Raw genomic sequence first — 17,957 nt, 5'->3', positions numbered from 1 at the left:
CCTCTCATGTGGTCTCTCCCTAAGGGTAGTGCTAGTATTCTCTATTGTGCACAAGAGATAGTGCAATTAGTTTGGGAGACAGGTCGAACTCCAAGCAAGCTGAGAGTATTGTCCTGCACTTGAGGACTTAAACTGTGTATATACTTCGGTGCAGATATTATGTGAGTGCTTGTGTATACTTAGATATTGCTTAGTTGAAGATTGTCGGCCTGGTTCCTTGTATAGCAAAGGGTCAGCGAAGCAAGGGGTTAAGTTGATGGAAAATTTTATCGATGAAGACAGGGAGTACACTTGAAGATTGCTTGAGACATCATTATGGTCTTGTCAAGGCCACGTAGCATAATTGAGCTCCTTGATGTCTAGCTCTTGATAGCTAGTGACCACTTGTAGGGCTTGAAAAGTATGGTGTACTTTTCCATTGTCTTTCATGCCTTGCTTACCACTGTTGATTGTAATGGCATTGAGATGAGTGCAAAAGAATTGTGCAAGTGGTTCAGGGTGACAGGTCTAACCATAGGTGAGGCGAGCTCCCTAGGTATGTCCTGCCATTGATGTGCCCTGAACAATTGTGGGTGATGCTAAAGGGCTAGGGGACTAGGGACGGAGTCAGTCGACCAAGGTCACTAGACGTACCTAATTTGAGGACCCCTAGGTGCTGTGTTGTGATCGTGGGTTCTTCTTATCTTTTCGTTCGTTTCTTCTTCTTCTTCTTCTTTTCGTTTTGTTCTCTTTGTTTTTTCTTTTTTCTTTTTTCTTTTTTTCTTTTTTCTTTTTTCTTTTTTTTCTCTTCTTTTTTTTTTGGAAATTGCCTGAGTACATCCATTACAATATGTTGAGGCTATCAGCCTTTCAATGGGTTGGAAAATGCCAAGCTTGGAAGGCTCAGGAAATGGATATTACAGTGATGATTGTGCCCTAGCCTCGTTGTTAGAGAAGCAATTGTTGAGATGGGGAGATACACTTGGGATATTGCAAACCTCCTTGCGACACATGCGATGTTGGTACAATTGAGGTAACGACTGCCGTGAGCCAACTATAGAGCTTGACCCAGAAAGGGAGCGTGGCCCATGAATGTGCGTTGGGCCATGCGATGTGGGTGGTCGGCAAGGGTGATTTTTGCTTTCGGCAGCGTGGCTTTGTCGCGGCTCTTTGTGGGGTCAATGGTCTTGTGGTGATCGGGCATTGAACACTTTCGCACAAGGACCTGTATTATCCTGCATCCACTTGTCACTTTGTGAGAGTATATGCTCACTTGTGTTAAGTGCATCGAACAAATGCAATCATGATAAGACATAATTTTTCAGAATTCTATGATGTCTATTGGGATGCCTATTTCATTGCTTGTTAAGGTCGCATACATTAATGAGAAGTAACGGGAATGTGTACAAGTGGGGATCTTGCCCCTTTACTCATCAAAAAACAAAATGTTCTGGCATGCTGACTTGTCGAGCTACTTGTACATCATAGGGATTTAGTCGATAGGTACAAGGCGGGGTGAGTCCGGTTGGCTAGGTGACCGGGGCGGTCCTAGTGCGGGGCTCCCATGAGGCTGGGTAGGGAACATGTCGGCCAGGACATGAATGGTGTAGTCTCGGGCCGTTTCCAAAATGTCCTTAAACAGTTCATTAAATTCTTCCCTGTCCCAGGCCACCTTGTCACTTCGTGAGCACCTAGTGCCCGAGCGTACGTTGTGGGTTTGTGCCACTGGCCTTGCCACCTGTTGCACGTTTCTTTGAGTCTCAACTTTCTTGACTTGAGGATTCTTCGGCCTTCGTCCGAGACGGTGTTGCTTAGGGCCTCACTTCTTGGCATACCTCTTGAGGGTGGGCACATAGCACTCCGATGGAGGGGCGCATGCCACATGCTCCCGTCGTCTGTGAAGAGCGTCTTTACATGCCAAATGTCCATGGTTCTCCATGTGTTCCATCTGAAAGCCTGCAAGATGCAATCCAAGGGTTAGACCTTGATATAGGATACAACTGTTCACATGGAAGGGATTCTAGTGTGGTTTATCAAGTGCATATGACAAGAAGGGGAGGGGTGAGGCATGCAGTGTTTGTCGTAAAGGGATGGCCCCCATGATGATGTTCGTTTTGACTCCAGCCATTAGCCAATATTGGCTTATGCTAAGTTGTGTGGACTGCTTGTCATGTAGTGGGATAGGGCACATCCTCGGAAGGATAGACCAAAAAGGGAGGAGGGTGTATAGAAAGGGGCTGCACCCTGTCTACACCATCAGTGTTGTTGGTCAAGGATTCCTATGGCGGTAATGTGGGTTGCATGCCCTTCACTTGGAGGTGGGGATGGTCACACGGCTTTTAAACGTGTGGTGAGAGGAGGACTTGAGGAGCTTAGCCTGTCAGACCCAACTCTTCTCCCTGCACTTGACTATCATTACTTGTGTGTATTGATATTGTTTATACAATGTGACACAAGAATCAGTGTTTATTTATATACATAATGTTACTTCACGAGGATAAGAACCAATTGTAGAACTCAGGGTTGTACTGGAGCGTGGCACACGCATCTAGCACTCGTGGCAGCTTACTTAGTACCAATAGATATTTTGCCACATCGAGCAGCATGGAACCTTGTCCGAGTCTACTGGCAACATGTAACTCCTCCTCTATGAGAACATTATCAAAGAGAGAGTTTTCTTGGCTAGGTGGTTCAGCCAAGTCCCTACCCCGAATGGCAGTCAGCACTTGTAGGGAAGTTGGTGCCACATAGGTTGGGTCTCTTTGAGACCGCCATTTGGCCAATCGCTCCTCAGAGACTGTCATGATCTGAGCTCCTAATTCGGCCATTGCAACGCGGCGTTCACACCAACGCTGTTCAAATTGACTTCGGCCCTCTGTTAGTTGCTTTAGCTGCTCTATGTCTATGAGATTCGGTCGGCAGAGCACTTCATTGAACATGACGGTTAAGCGCAGTTTGTTAGCCTCCTCGTCAGAGATGAGTTGCATGCGTTCATGTAAGAGCTTGTTATAGTGCTCGTCAAGATGTTCTTGCTCTTCCCAAGATAAGGGGAATGGCAAGTATTCTTCAAGCTGCTCCTTAGGGCATGCGCCCATGTCCGCAAGGATGTAGATACGTGCAAACACTTTGAGCTTAGCATCCAACTCAGTTAAGCATTCTGCGACACTTCTATGTTCATCGAGGGCTTGCTCGATTGCCATCTTCTAGGAGTTTGCTTGGGCTTTAGCATAGCTGGGGGCTCTCAGGCCTAGATGAGCAAGATTGGTCAACGTTGGGATTGCTCACGCCCTTGGGGTTTCCATATTTCTCTAGAGGCTTCATTGTTGCGTTATGGTTCTTCTTGGATGTGACTAGTGTGAGTTCGTCACCTTGTTGTGACCGTGTTGTATCCACTCTTGATTGGTCGATGTGGGTTCTATTGTCAGTGGATTGAGCGTTGAAAGCAACTGTTGATGGCAATAGCTGCTTTGATTTTTCAGAGCACACGGATGTGTCTGAGGTTTCACCGCTATTAGGGGAGACATCTATGGGTTGATTGGTGGATGGGCTCGATGCTTTATTCATCAGCTCTCCAACACTCTTCATCCCAATGTTCTTGGGGTCCGCAACTACCTGCAACAGTTGTTGTTTTCGTTGTTTTCTCCTCTTTTTCTTGGTCAGTGCAGGTGCATCTAATGGCTTAGGACCCTAAGCTAGGTCGACCCGCTAATGTGCTTGGTTGGGCCTCAGCATTCTCCTTCTCTAGAGTATCCTTACGAGACATGGCCATGGCCTGCTAAATAGCCTCGCTAGGTTGTGAGAGCACAACTACCTCCCTTTTTGGAGAGTCTAGCTCTTTAGCCAACTCCCTTGTGTTTAACTCCTCCAGCCTAGGCTTTAGGCACTTTGAGAGTGCTGGAGTTGTCAAGAAAGTTGGTTGCGACACCTCCTCCATAGGTAAACTACTAAGGACACGTTCCGCAAGGGGTGTTGTCACGGCCAAAGATTGTGGCTTCTGTGGTCCCTGGTTGGAAGTAGTGGTGGCTAGTTCAGTGGAATGGCTACCATTGGTAGAATGCGGTGTCAAGTCCCTAGGCAGATCAGAAGTGGTCATGCCTTTTGTTTCCCTTTTCACCTTCACTTGTGTAGGTTGAGCAGTGGCACGAGGCTACTGCTACCGCGCTTCACGTGTCAATTTAGGTGAAGAGAATGTAGGAGATCTGGGACTCCTACGTGGGCTTGGCACTGAGACTGGAGAATTTGCTCGTGATTGTTAGATGATTTTGCCATTAGCTTTGTTGAGTGATCAACCTTATCATGAGCAATGTTGTGCCTATGGTGCCTATTATCCTCTTCGGAAGTCAAAGGCTCCTTAGGCACTAGTGGGCCTTGTGCACGCTTGACAGTTACCTTTGATATCTACTTGCTAAGTACGCCAGGCTGGGGATCTACTTTTTGATAGGCCATGTTTGGTTTCTTGATTTCAATAGTGAGGGGCTCGATCACTCCAATATTTTTGGTTTGAGACTTGGCCTTTCGTTTAGTTTTCCTCCTACGCCTCTTTGCTTTGGACATAATTTGGGCTTCTGATAGAGGTGGCTTAGCAGGGAGTTTGGGTACCCAAATCCAATGATTGCCTGCATAATACCCTTGAGCACAAAGCAACGCCTTGAATATCCATCACGGTGTTGTACTGACCTTCCATCGATGCCTGCATCTATAAGGCTTGGGCTTCTTTTGGGGTCTTCTACGATATTTGTAAGTCCAGAGCCCGTCCTTGGCATTGTCTCTTTACCTCTTTTCAGGCCTGGCCTCACTCACTGGTTCTTGTTCTTCGACCTGTGCTTGTATCAGTTTTTCCAACAAGTCCTTGCTCTCATTAGTAGGCTTGACTATTACGTCAGCACCTTCCTTGCCTTTCCCTTGAGGTTTGATGAGGTCACCCTTGCTAAAGGTTGTGACTATCCTCACACCTGGTAGTGTCAGGTGTATCCTCTGTGCTACATAGTTGGCCTCACACTTGGTCGCCCTTTTGAAGGGTCTACCTAGGAGGGTTTCTTTCCCACAGCTAGCACTATTTGGAGGAACATGAAATAGGATAGGAAAGCTTTCTGTTTCAATTGTCGCAAGGATTTTGCACTTCCCTATGAGTGCTTGTGGGTGTCCCCCATAAGGGCTAAGAGTTGCACTAGTCGGTATGAGCTCTGGTTGGACTAGTAGGGTCCATGATTCATAGGTGAAGATGTTAAAATCTGCTCCTTCATCAATCAGAGCATCAATAGTATGCTCTCTTTTCGCGGTGAGCTTGACCCTAAGATAAACAGGTGGTGCTATGTCTTCATCTTTCGAGTCCTGGCTTGTAAATTTAAGCCTTCTGATAGATGCCCTTGAGTCCCCACTTGCAAGACCAGACATGGATTCTCCACCAATGTCTTAGGTTTTCTGTGCAGTGTTGCTCAGGGTACATCTCTCATCAAGAGTGCCATGTCTAGTCATCTTGGCATTTGTAGCTTGCTAATGTTGCATTTCGCTCTGACTAGACATGGTATGAACACAATGTCTTTGTGTTCTCGTGGTGTGGCCTCTTTTCCCTTGATGGCTAGATTGGCCCATTGATATTCTAGGGTCTCTGTTTCTCTTTGTTCGGGTATGGGCTTTTGGTTGCTCTTTTGCAAGTGAGAATCCATGCTCATATAGAACCATTACTACTCTAGGGTCCAATTTGGAGGACCTGTCATGGCGCGCGTTTTCTCTCCAGCCTACTTGGGGGAGGTGCAGAGGGGGCAGAGCCCCCTCTGCAGGGGTCCGGGGGGGTAGTCCCCCCCAGCCCGCAGGGCCATTACGGTAAAAGCCATGCACAATTTGGAGGACCGTTTATAGCCAAATTTTGAACTACTTGCTCTAAGTTTCAGCCCAGTGATGAATCTGTGATGTGCCTTTAGCTCTACATGGTCTTTGGGGTCAATTTCGGGGTTTAGATGAGTCATGATTTGTATTCTAGATACCTCTTCGATTTTGACAGTTTTCTGTCCGATTCTCAGATGTCCGATTTTCAAGAGTCCGATTATCAGACTCGGACGTCCGATTTTGGGTTGGTCCGATCGGACTAGTGGTCCGATTCTCAGAGTGGTCCGATTCTGGGAATTGGATCGAACAGGGTGGTCCGATTCTAGTAGTCGGACTGTCTGATTCAGGGCCTGGTCCGATTCTAGTAGTCGGACGGTCTGATTCAGGGCCTGGTCCGATTCTAGACTGGTCTAATTCTAAACTGATCCGATTCTGGGACTCAGATGGCCTGGTTCGATTCAAGGCTTCGTCCGATTCTAGACTGACTGGTTTGATTTTGGGACTCAAACGGCCTGGTCCGATTCTAAGTGGTCCGATTATGGACTGGTCCGATTCTGGGTGGTCCGATTCTAGGACTTGAACGGCCTGGTTCGACGGCGTGGACGGCGGCCCGCGAGTTGTGTGCGATGTCTTCAGGTCAACGTCTACTCCACCGAATCATCCGGCGCCTTCCAAATAGGTACAAAACACTACCAGGAAGTGCCAGACATGCCTGGAATCACTATGGTGCTCGAATCGAGCGGCACTCCAAGGATCTGTGCCCCTATTTTCCTGTTCAGACTGTTATACAGCAACAGAAAACCTTACTGTTTGCTTCTTTTTCTTTGTTTTTTTCCTACCCTAAATGCATACAAATCACAAAGCAATCATCTACACTACTCCAACATGCTTTCCCAAATCCAAAAAACCAAAAACCTACTTGCTAAGGAGATCGAATACCTCTTCAAACTCCCTCGCTTCCTACCTATCTACCTCAAGCACCGGTTTGGGAAAAACCCTTTTCCAATGCTCGATTCGAAGCGCACAAGCGTTCAAGGCATGAATCCATTGGTCCCGGCAACGGAACCAAAATGAAGGGAGCTTTCACTCAACCGCCAAGATCCACGGACCGCTTATTGTTTCAAGTGTTCCAAGTCGAGCACTAATGGCTACATCTCACATAACCGACGCGCCATCCATATCTACAGGTGTAGTGAGCTTACCTCCGTGCCGTTCGAGTTACCTCCTCTCCCGCATACTCCGGTAGCTCCATGATCCAAGTGCAAGCTTCAAGCAACCTCGATCCTCCCGCTCCAAGCTCCAAGCTCCATTGCCGCGAGCAAGACAAGAGAAGAGAAGAGAAGAGAAGAAGAGAGGAGAAGATGGAGAGCTTCTCCTCCTCGGTCCCTCACCCTCACACACTCACTCCCTCACACTCTCACACTCCCTCTCTCAAGCACAAGCTCAAGCAAGCAAGAACAAGAAGAAGAAGAAGAAGAGGAGAGCCTTTTTTGGCCACACACAAGAATGAGCTTCCCATTCACATTTCAACTTTATATACAAAACCCTAAATCCCTTTTGGGCGATCATCCCCTTCTCCCCTTTTTTACATGGCCGGCCATAGCCTAGGCCCCCTTTTCCCATTGTCGTTTTATCTTCCTAGATTCCTTTCCACCTCCTGTCTACCTTTACAAATTGCATGGGTGAGAGCCCGGCGCTCTTTTACAAGATTTCAGGGTGCGCCTTTTTATTTAAAATGCGCCTTTCCCCTTTTGTATTTGCCTTGGACTTTTAAGGTTGCCCTTGCGCTTTTGGCCTTTTCTCCTATTCTTTCTTCAGTCGGGCTACCTTTTTTTTGCCTTTGCCCTGCGTCTTTTTATTTCCTTTTGCTTTCTTTGTGTTGGGATTAACAATAAGCATCTCTCAATGCTAGCCAAAGTTGAGCCCAAGAGTGTTTTTGATTGGTCCTAAAGTATAAATCCAAGAACTTCGACTAGTATTGAGAGATGTTTGTGGAAAACATTAGCATATCCTAGTCATCATCAGTAAAGGTGCATCTATTTTTGTCCTAAATAAATGTGATAGTCTCTCTTTGATGCTTAGATTTGAGAGAATTGAAGTAAAATTGATATGGAGCATCTCTTAGGAGGTCCCACTAACTTAGCAAGAGGATCCAAATCAAATGTTCAAGCTTCAGCACACAATGATAAGTAACAATGTCGAGGATCAAGAGGTTGGGACCCTCAAGATGGTTAGCTATGTGCAACTCCTTCTCGAGTAGGGTTTTATACCAGAGGGGGTGATGCTCTAATTTTGGGTGTAGACCAGGTTACATGAGAGAATGATGGAGAGAAGAGAGACATTGTTGCAATGATTTGGATTTGATTGAATTGTTTTAGTGGTACATTGCTAGTCTACATTGCTCATGATTTGACAATTCCTACAGGCAATGTCAACTCAATGCATATATGATTTCTTCTCAAACGGGCATTGAGAGTTGCATTTTATTTGATTTCGTTGACTTGGGAAAGAGAATGTTTATGTAGATTTTGACTATACAAATGGAAATGATGATAGGCAAGAGAATGTGGGTGAGTTCAAAGCTTAACAAGAGACAAAGTAAGCATTTTATAAGCTAGATTGCTATTTTTGGATTATGCCAATACAATTTTTTATGTGTTTCTCTTGAGATAATGAATATTCCCATGTAGTGTTGCCACCGTACTTTTATCTAAGTGTGGGTTGATAAGGTTTGATGTGGATATGAGATAAGTGTGATACAAGCTAAGGTTCATAGGTTGGAGCTAATAGAAAAATGGTGATTTTGTGCTAGGCATTGCATTAGAGAGCATGTATGCTAAGTATGCAATGCTTGTAAAAGTGCAAGAAGTGTTCAAAAAAATCTTATAGCACCACATGTAGTCTCTTGGATTGTCCTAATGCTCGATATCTGGACATGGACATCATGATAAAGCTTTGAAATGCTCTGGGCACATCCAAGATGAAGATCTCTCTCTAAATGCTCTTGTGTAGGTTTATGCACTTACACATGTCTAGGTCTATGAGTCAATGAACATAAACACACTTTGTCTAAATTAGTGCTCAAACGTAAAAAATGCAAGGGAGATAGATAGATAGATAGATAGATAGATAGATAGATAGATAGATAGATAGATAGATAGATAGATAGATAGATATATAGATATATATATATATAGATATATATATATATATATATATATATATATATATATATATATATATATATATATATATATATATATATATATATATATATATATATATATATATATATATATATATATATAGATATATAGATATATATATATATATATATATATATATATATATATATATATATATATATATATATATATATATATATATATATATATATATATATATATATATATATATATATATATATATATATATATATATATATATATATATAGATAGATAGATAGATAGATAGATAGATAGATAGATAGATAGATAGATAGATAGATAGATAGATAGATAGATAGATAGATAGATAGATAGATAGATAGATAGATAGATAGATAGATAGATAGATAGATAGATAGATAGATAGATAGATAGATAGATAGATAGATAGATAGATAGATAGATAGATAGATAGATAGATAGATAGATAGATAGATAGATAGATAGATAGATAGATAGATAGATAGATAGATAGATAGATAGATAGATAGATAGATAGATAGATAGATAGATAGATAGATAGATAGATAGATAGATAGATAGATAGATAGATAGATAGATAGATAGATAGATAGATAGATAGATAAGTCTATGAATCAATGAATATAAACACACATTGTCTAAATTAATGTTCAAGTAGTGCGGAAAATGTAGGGGAAGATAGAGAAAGAGAAAGATGTATCTAAGAAAGTGTGTATATTAAACATGCCCATGTGTGTGTACAGAGAGAGAGAGAGAGAGAGAGAGAGAGAGAGGGTTGTATGTGTGAGGAAAATTTTAAATCTTGACAAAGGTAGAGAAGTGAGCTACCCATTCTTACAAGTTGCAATGGTGGCCCTAAGGCTATTGAGCATGAAAAACCAAGATAGTTTGCAACATGAAAATTAGGTGCTCCTCTACACTTCTCCAATCTTTGGAAGAATCTTAACAAAGATTCATCGATGAGCCATTGCCACCCAATGATAAGCTCCAACAACAGCATCACAAGGCTGACAACATCGAGTTCAAAGATCCCTCGCAATGCTAGGACAATTGCAACATCAAGGTTAGTTTGCCCCAATATATTTTACTATGAGTCATGGCATATTCCACATCTACAAAACATGAAATCTTGTGAGCTCTCATAGAGACATGGCTTTTTCTTTCACCCCACTTTAACCAGTGCAAGGTCTCCAATTTTCAAGTACAAATTTTCAAGCACAAAGTGACAATAGATGCCTTGTGGTTGGATTGCCAGTAAAATCCAACCTAGGTTTTTGAAGAGGTCAAAAAAATTGAATCAATGTCCACATTTAAATTGAGTGAAGGGGAGTCTCAAGAGGAGAAGGAGCCATCTTTCCAAGGGAGACTACTCACATTGTGGGACTGATGAAGGCTTGTGCAAAGCAAAAGGATCTATTCAAGGGCACAAGGCTACATGAGGACTTTTGTAAACAGGGGTTACTTGAAAGAAGCCCCTATGTTGCAAGCACTTTAATAACTATGTATGCTAAATATGGTGCTCTTGCAAAAGCATAGCAAGTGCTTGACAAAATATTGTTTATGATGGATTCTCTTGAACTGCACTGATTTGCAAGAAATGCACAAAATGGTCACAGTGATGAAGCTCTAAAATGCTTTGATAAAATTGTGGGTATACCTCTGTATATCTAAAATAGTATGCGTTTTGCGGTAGTTATTGTAGAGCAATGAAAATAGTTCAATATGAGTGTTGTTATGCATGGTGTGTTTGAATAAATTCCTACAAAGCAAAGTGGTGTGTCATGGAGCATAATCCTATGATGGTGACTTCAACATACTAGATTGTGTGACAAATCCTCCTTGCATGTAAACCCGATAATTGTAGAAGAAAAGTGCTTTCACATGCTTAACTATCATGCATTTTGCTCAAAATACATTATAAACCAAAAAAATAGAAATTGAAAGGAAACCTTAATACCCATGCTTGTTGTTTATATCTTGCACTTAATGCTTGATAAGATGAAAAAAATTCACCATGCTCTCAATCATGTACATTCACCTTGCTTGTAATCCATGCAACATTGATTTTTAGAAAATATAAAAAGATGAAATTGTCAGATATTAAAATTTGTTTAAGAGTTCATATTGCCAACTATTAAACTCAAAGCTATTTTTATAAATATTACTTATCCCTATCCCTTACCAAATTATCCCTATTCATGAACTACAAAAATATGCAATTTATCCCTATTCATGGACTATCAAAGCATGCCTACGTTTTAGATATGGAAGGGGAAGATCATAGTTAGAAACATGCAAGGGTGGGACCCACTATCTTTGTCCATAGCTAAATGAATTGATTTTAGTTACCTTTTAAATATGGAAGGGGAAGATCATAGTTAGAAACATGCAAGGGTGGGATCCACTATCTTTGTCCATAGCTAAATGAATTGATTTTAGTTAGTCAAAGTGTAATACCCACCAAAGAGAGACTCCACTTGTTCTGATCAAAATTAAATTATTCCACCAAATAATTAAGGTGTGGAAAAGCTCATACCATGTTTACATTTCAAAGCTCATTTTGAGACTATTGGTACGCCTTCCTAGAGCTCATGTATTGAGCTTATGAAATGAGAAAATTATTCAATGGAGTTGAGTGTCATGGAGGGGTAGTGGGGGAAAAGGCCTTTAGATATGCTTCATGGTGGCAACACTATTGCCATGGTAGTTTGGTGGTTACTTCTACTCTTTGACTATGATGTTAGTAGAGGTGAAGAGTTAAATGGAACATAAAAAGTCAAATGAGTAGTAGCTTGTTCACCCAATGATATCGTTTAAGCTTGCAAAAATACCTAATCATATAAGCCTGATTTTGTTTAGCAAGGCTTTCTTTTGATCATATCTCCATTACAAAAAATTTGCAATTACTAACCAAAAGTAGAACCCTACATCATGAATTATTGGAAATGGGGAGAAATTTTAAAAAAAGTTGATAAAGGATAATGCAATTGGTTTCACAGATAAATGAGTTCTGGGATGGCACGAAGTGCAATAGTGTAAAAGATTTCTAGGATCTAGAATCATACATTGAGCTTCCAATGATATGTAATAATATACATTGCAAGAAAGCAAGCATATAAACATTGTCATCAATACAGGTAACGTGTTTGTGGCATCCTCAAATCCTTTCCCTAGATCAAATTGGCAAGTAATAGAAAGGATGTGCAAAGACTTTCTATGGCAGTATGCTAATAGCAACAAATGGCACTCCTTAGCATGGAGCCTACTTTGTGAACTCCAAGTGAATGGTTGAATGGGTGGTGTTCATGGCTGCTCATGGGTTGTTCATCTAGGGTTTCAAGAGAGCAAAAGAATGAGAAAAAGAGCTTCATTTGGGAGTCCAGACATCATAGACTTGAAGTAAATGATCATTTAAAAGCTTCAGTGCTATCAATGAGCTAAAGTTTTTATGAAGAACAAGGTTGAAAAATTGGTGAAAATTTCGGGTGGCTGCTCTCCTACACACATGATTGTTCACACAATCATGAAAATGGTATTGAACCTGTTGGATTTGATGCCTAGAAGGCCATTATGCATGTCGTTCTTGCAAAGGAGTAAAGAACAATAAAGGAGAAGAAGATCTCTACTAAAAAATCCATGGAAGCTTGACCAAAGCTTAAAGAAAGAGGAAAGAGAAGCCTCTCTTGAAAAGTAACCATAGTTTAACTCCCAACTAAGCCTGGTTAACTCCCATTTGACCTAGTTACCTCTAGATTACATGAAATTTTGGTAATGACTTGCTATTTTAGCCTTCCACTACCATATCTACCCTTGAAGATCTCTAGATATAGTCTCCTACTAATTGTAGATGATATGCAAACCTCTGCTAGTCATTGTCTATGTCAGGTACATGTAGTACTTGTCTGAAATTGGTTTTTATGGTGAAAATTTGGGCTGAAATAGAAGGAAAAATGGATCAGAGACCAATGCTCTAATACCACTATCAAGAAGTGAACTAGAGAGAGAGAAAGAGGAGAGATAATACTACAAAAGAGAGAGAAGAAGTACATAAGAGAGAAATAGAGTGACGAGGAGAGAGAAAGACTAGAATGGGTGAGAGAAAGACACGAAAGAGAAAGAAGCCATTGAAGCTGAGAGCAAGGTGAAGAGGAGAAGGACAGTAATGTATTAATGTGTCAAAAGATGAGAAAATTTAAATGGCCTCCCTTTTATGCCAATGTTAGTGTGACATGGCATCAATATTATTTACACACTAAATCCTTATTCTTCCTAACTTCTTACAAAAATAGAGTTCCAAACACTCTTAGCAAAGTTTTCACTTATCCTATAGCATACACATCTAAACAAGGCAATAACTTTAGGCATAATATTGAGCCAAAGGGGGATTTTAAGAGAGCTGATGATGAAACTAAATAGTTACCTACTAATAATATCAACATCAATCATTTTTCTAACAATAAGTTGAAAAGATTATGTTTCAAGTGAGCTTAGAAATGGTCTCTTAACCATGAACAAAAATGAAAATCCAACATTTCTAAGTTTGACATGGTAATCATGGAAGACTCTGATAAAAATGAGACACATGAGGAAATTATATTACAGGTAGAGGTTGTTCCTACTTGTGATGAGATACATAATCATGATGATAAAGACAATTGAAGAATTTAGAGCCAATTAGTAGGTTTCCATTGGATCCATGTGGTTTATTTGATCCTAATGGATTACAAATGGTGACTATTTCATGTTCACCCATGTTATGTCCCATATCCCAAGATTCATGGATGGGATGCAAAGGAGCGTATACACTTCATCTCAAAGGCACTATCGATTCTAAGGTTGCTCATATTCTCATCAATACAGGCAGCACCCATAGCTTTGTCAATGCCGAATCATTACATGAGTTAAAGTTATTACCTCAAGAAATGGACTCTCTACTTAAAGTACAAGTTAAAAATGGAGTTCAAGAGTTGAGCAAGGAGATATGCCTACAGACTCCTATTGAGTTATCTCAATCTTGTACCATTATGACTGACTTGATTGTCCTAGACATGGATTCCATTGACATCATTATTAGATGTGATTGGCTCAAATAGCTTGGCAAAATTTCTTTAGATCTCAAATGTATATTTATAGAGTTTACTCAAAATGGGCAACAAGTAACACTCAATGCCATAGAGAGGAAACAAATGGAAATAATTAGCAAGAAGAAGAGGAAGAAGAAAATCAATGCTATGTCTTGTTCCACACTTCTCCTTTCAAAGGTGGATGAAAATCAACAATCATCTTAGCCCAAGAAGCAAGACCCATGTATATACGAACTTTTGGATAAGCTTAAGGACATATTTTAGCCTCCTACATCATTATCTCCTAAGTGAGAATTGGACCATCCTATTGAATTGGCACCTGACACTAAATCTATCAATAAACCGCCTTACATGTTGTCAAAGTATAAGAGAGAAGATGGAGAAACAAGTGAAAGACTTGCTGGAAATGGGTTTATTTAGACTAGTCAGCCACATTTTTCTTCTCCCGTATGACATGTTAAGAAGAAAGATGGTTCCTTTAAGATATGCATTGATTATAGAGACCTTAACAAGAGCACCATCAAGAACACATACCTAATCCCCCACATTGAAGATTTATTAGATGAACTCAAACATGCAAAAGTATTCACCAAGCTTGACTTAAGGTCAAGATACCATCAAATCAGGATGAAGGAAGGTGATAAGTACAAGACAAATTTTAGGACAAAAAGGGGTCTCTATCGCTTCTTGGTTATGCCATTTGGGCTTTCCAATGCACTTGCAACTTTCTAGGCTCTCGTAAACAAGAACTTATAGCCATTCTTCTATAGGTTAGCCCCAGTATTCTTCGATGATATCCTCATATAGAGAGGATCATTTGCAGCATGTCAAAGAAGTTCTCCTCACATTGAGAAAACAAAAGATTTTTGCAATGGAAAGTGAGTGTGCCCTTATGGTCAATGAGGTAGAATATTTGGGTCATATAGTTGGTGGGAAGGGGATCATGGTGGACCCAAAGAATGTACAATGCATTAAGGATTGGCACATACCACAAAATTCTACTTCATTGAGAGGATTTCTAAGAATGTCCTCTTTTCATTGGAGATTCATCAAGAATTATGCCCATGTAGTAGCTCCTCTCACTAATAGATTGAAGAAAGAAACTCTCTTTTAGGATGTTATAGCCACAAAGAGCTTAAATGAGTTGTAAGGTCTTCTTATTTCAGCACACCTATTTTAGTGTGCCTAGACTTTTCCAAGGAGTTCACCATATTTGGCTGATGCTAGTGATTGTAGTATTGGGGTTAGGATCATGGTGTTATTGCATATGAAAGTAAGAAGTTGGATGATAAAGAAAGAAAACTCCACATTTATAACAAGAAAATGTTAGCCATTCTTCATGCCATTAAGAAGTGGCATTTCTACATTTATGGCAGCCATTTCAAAGTTAAGAGTGACCATTGAGTGCTGAAACATTTTCTTTCACAACCTAATATTTCTTCCAACCAAAGAAGATAGTTAGCTACATTATAGGGCTATGACTTTGAGATTTCCTACATGGTAGGCAAAGATAATGTAGTAACAGAAGCATTATATAGGATGTGGGCAAGTTCCATTTCTACCCTACACAAAGATTGGTTCAGGATATTCAGGAAGAATATTTATTAGAAGAGCACACTACCAATATAATGAAGAAATTACAGCAAGGCAATGAATTTGAATTTTCCAATTTCAAATGGCAAAATGGACTTCATTTTAAAGGGAGAGTGTACTTGACTCCTTAGACATCATTTAAGTAACGCATATTACAGGATATGCATTCTTCTCACTTGGCAAGGCATATTGGATTACTTAAGGACTTAAATAATATCAATAATTTTTTTTATTGGAAAGGACTTCAGAAAGATGTCGAGAATTATGTGATGCAATACTTACCATGCCAATAGAATAAAGACTCCAATTTGTTACCTTGTGGTCTACTTCAAACATTACCCATCCCGCATGATAATTGGACTAACATAAGCATGGATTTTATAACAAGAATTCCTACAACTAAATAAGATTAAAATGGTATTTTGGTTGTCATTGATCATCTTATCAAATCAACCCACACCTACCAAAGTCATGTATTCAACCAACAAGTAGCAAATCTGTTCATGGAAGGAATGTTCAGACTTCATGGATTACTTATGAAGATTATCTCTAATAGGAATACAAAATTTTGGAAAAGTATTTTTACTTTCATGGGAACCAAGTTAACCCCAAGAAATGCCCATCATCCACCATAGACTAGATGGACTAACTAAAAGAGTCAATAAATGGCTATTTGTCTATTTACAATACTTTTGTCATGATACACAAAATGGATGGGATTATCGGATTCATCTTGCAAAGTTTTGTTACAATAATACTTATCACATGAGTATAGACACGTCTCTATTTGCGGCATTGGATGGCTACAAGGTCTAAGTACCTTCAGCATTATTTCATGATGAAGTGAATCCACTTGCTCAAGACAAGTTAGAAAAGATGGAAGCCTTAATGAAGCAATACAAGGAAAATATTAGAAAGGCACAAGAGAATATGAAATCCTATACAAATGATAAACAAAGATATGTGGAATTTGAAGAGGGATAATGGGTATTTTCGAAAGTACCTAAGTCTCATTATTCATCTCTTAAGGGAGGTTATAATAATCTTGCTGACCACTATTATGGTCCATACCAAATCACAAGAAAAGTTGAAAATCTTGCTTACCAACTTGATTTTCCTTCAACCACATGTGTTCACAATGTCTTTCATGTCTCTCAACTAAAAAAGTAGGCCCTAACATTCAAGTTCTTGAAGAACTACCTCCCCTTGATAAGGATGGTTTGATCATTTATGAGCACAAAAGGATTGTTGGCAAGAGGGAGAAGGTTCTAAGGAACTATATAACCATGGAATATCTTGTTAAGTGGAAGAGTTTTCCCATGGAAGAGTTGGCAACATGCTGTATGGCTTCTTCAAGAATATACTTAATTCAATGAGCAATGGATAGCTTGTTATTACAAAATGTTGAAAATAATTAGTCTATTAATATCAAATTTGACTTTTGATGGTATAGAGGGATACTTCATTTCCATACCTCATACATGTCAATCAAACATTTCTATTCAAAGTTATGGATCATTTTCTATGGCTAACTTGTTGAGGACAACATTCCAAACTTCAAATGAGAATATTTAACATGGATTTATCTAGAATGACATTTGATTTGTGATATTGATCTTGCTTAAGTTTCTTCTTTAACCAAATATCTATGAGAGGAAAGGTTCAAAAGCATCTTAATTTTATTATAACCTTTTACCTCTACTGTTGAGGGGAAGAAATTCAAAAAAGCAAAGAGCATATACTTGAATTCTTTCTTTAAGCATCATTATTTGGATAGCGAGCAAGTTTAGAAGACTTTGGATAGTATTAGCATCAGTCAAGATGGATATACACAATTTTTTTCTCTAATGCAATCAAACATGAAACAAGGTCAAGTGTGCAATTGTTTTCTTCCAAATCCTTCTTTGGTAAAGATTATTCAACAAAGAACCAATAGTAAAGTAATGGAGTTTTTGGGTGATCCTTTTCATATTAGAGTGAATTACATGCAAATGCATGTATAATATTTTTAAGGGTTCCACTTCTAAAAATAATTGTCTCTAGCACATATCTCCAACAAAAAAGTTGAACTCAAAAAATTAGAACAAAGTTCCCTCTAGGCGGCACCACAAAGACCTACAGTCCTAGAATGAAATTTTGGATATTTCTTTAACCAATGCTCACATATGCATACTTCATACACTTTGTAGAATAATTGAAAAGTTGGTTCATCTTTATATGGGGCCTTCTTAGAAGCTCAAACACTTGTCTCAACTCTAGAAAGGA

This window comes from Lygodium microphyllum, chromosome 1 (assembly GCF_053477565.2).
Source record: "Lygodium microphyllum isolate KBCC chromosome 1, Lygodium_microphyllum_v1.1.10, whole genome shotgun sequence".
NCBI classification, from domain to species: Eukaryota; Viridiplantae; Streptophyta; class Polypodiopsida; order Schizaeales; family Lygodiaceae; genus Lygodium; species Lygodium microphyllum.
Note: the sequence above shows the minus strand (reverse complement) of the source record.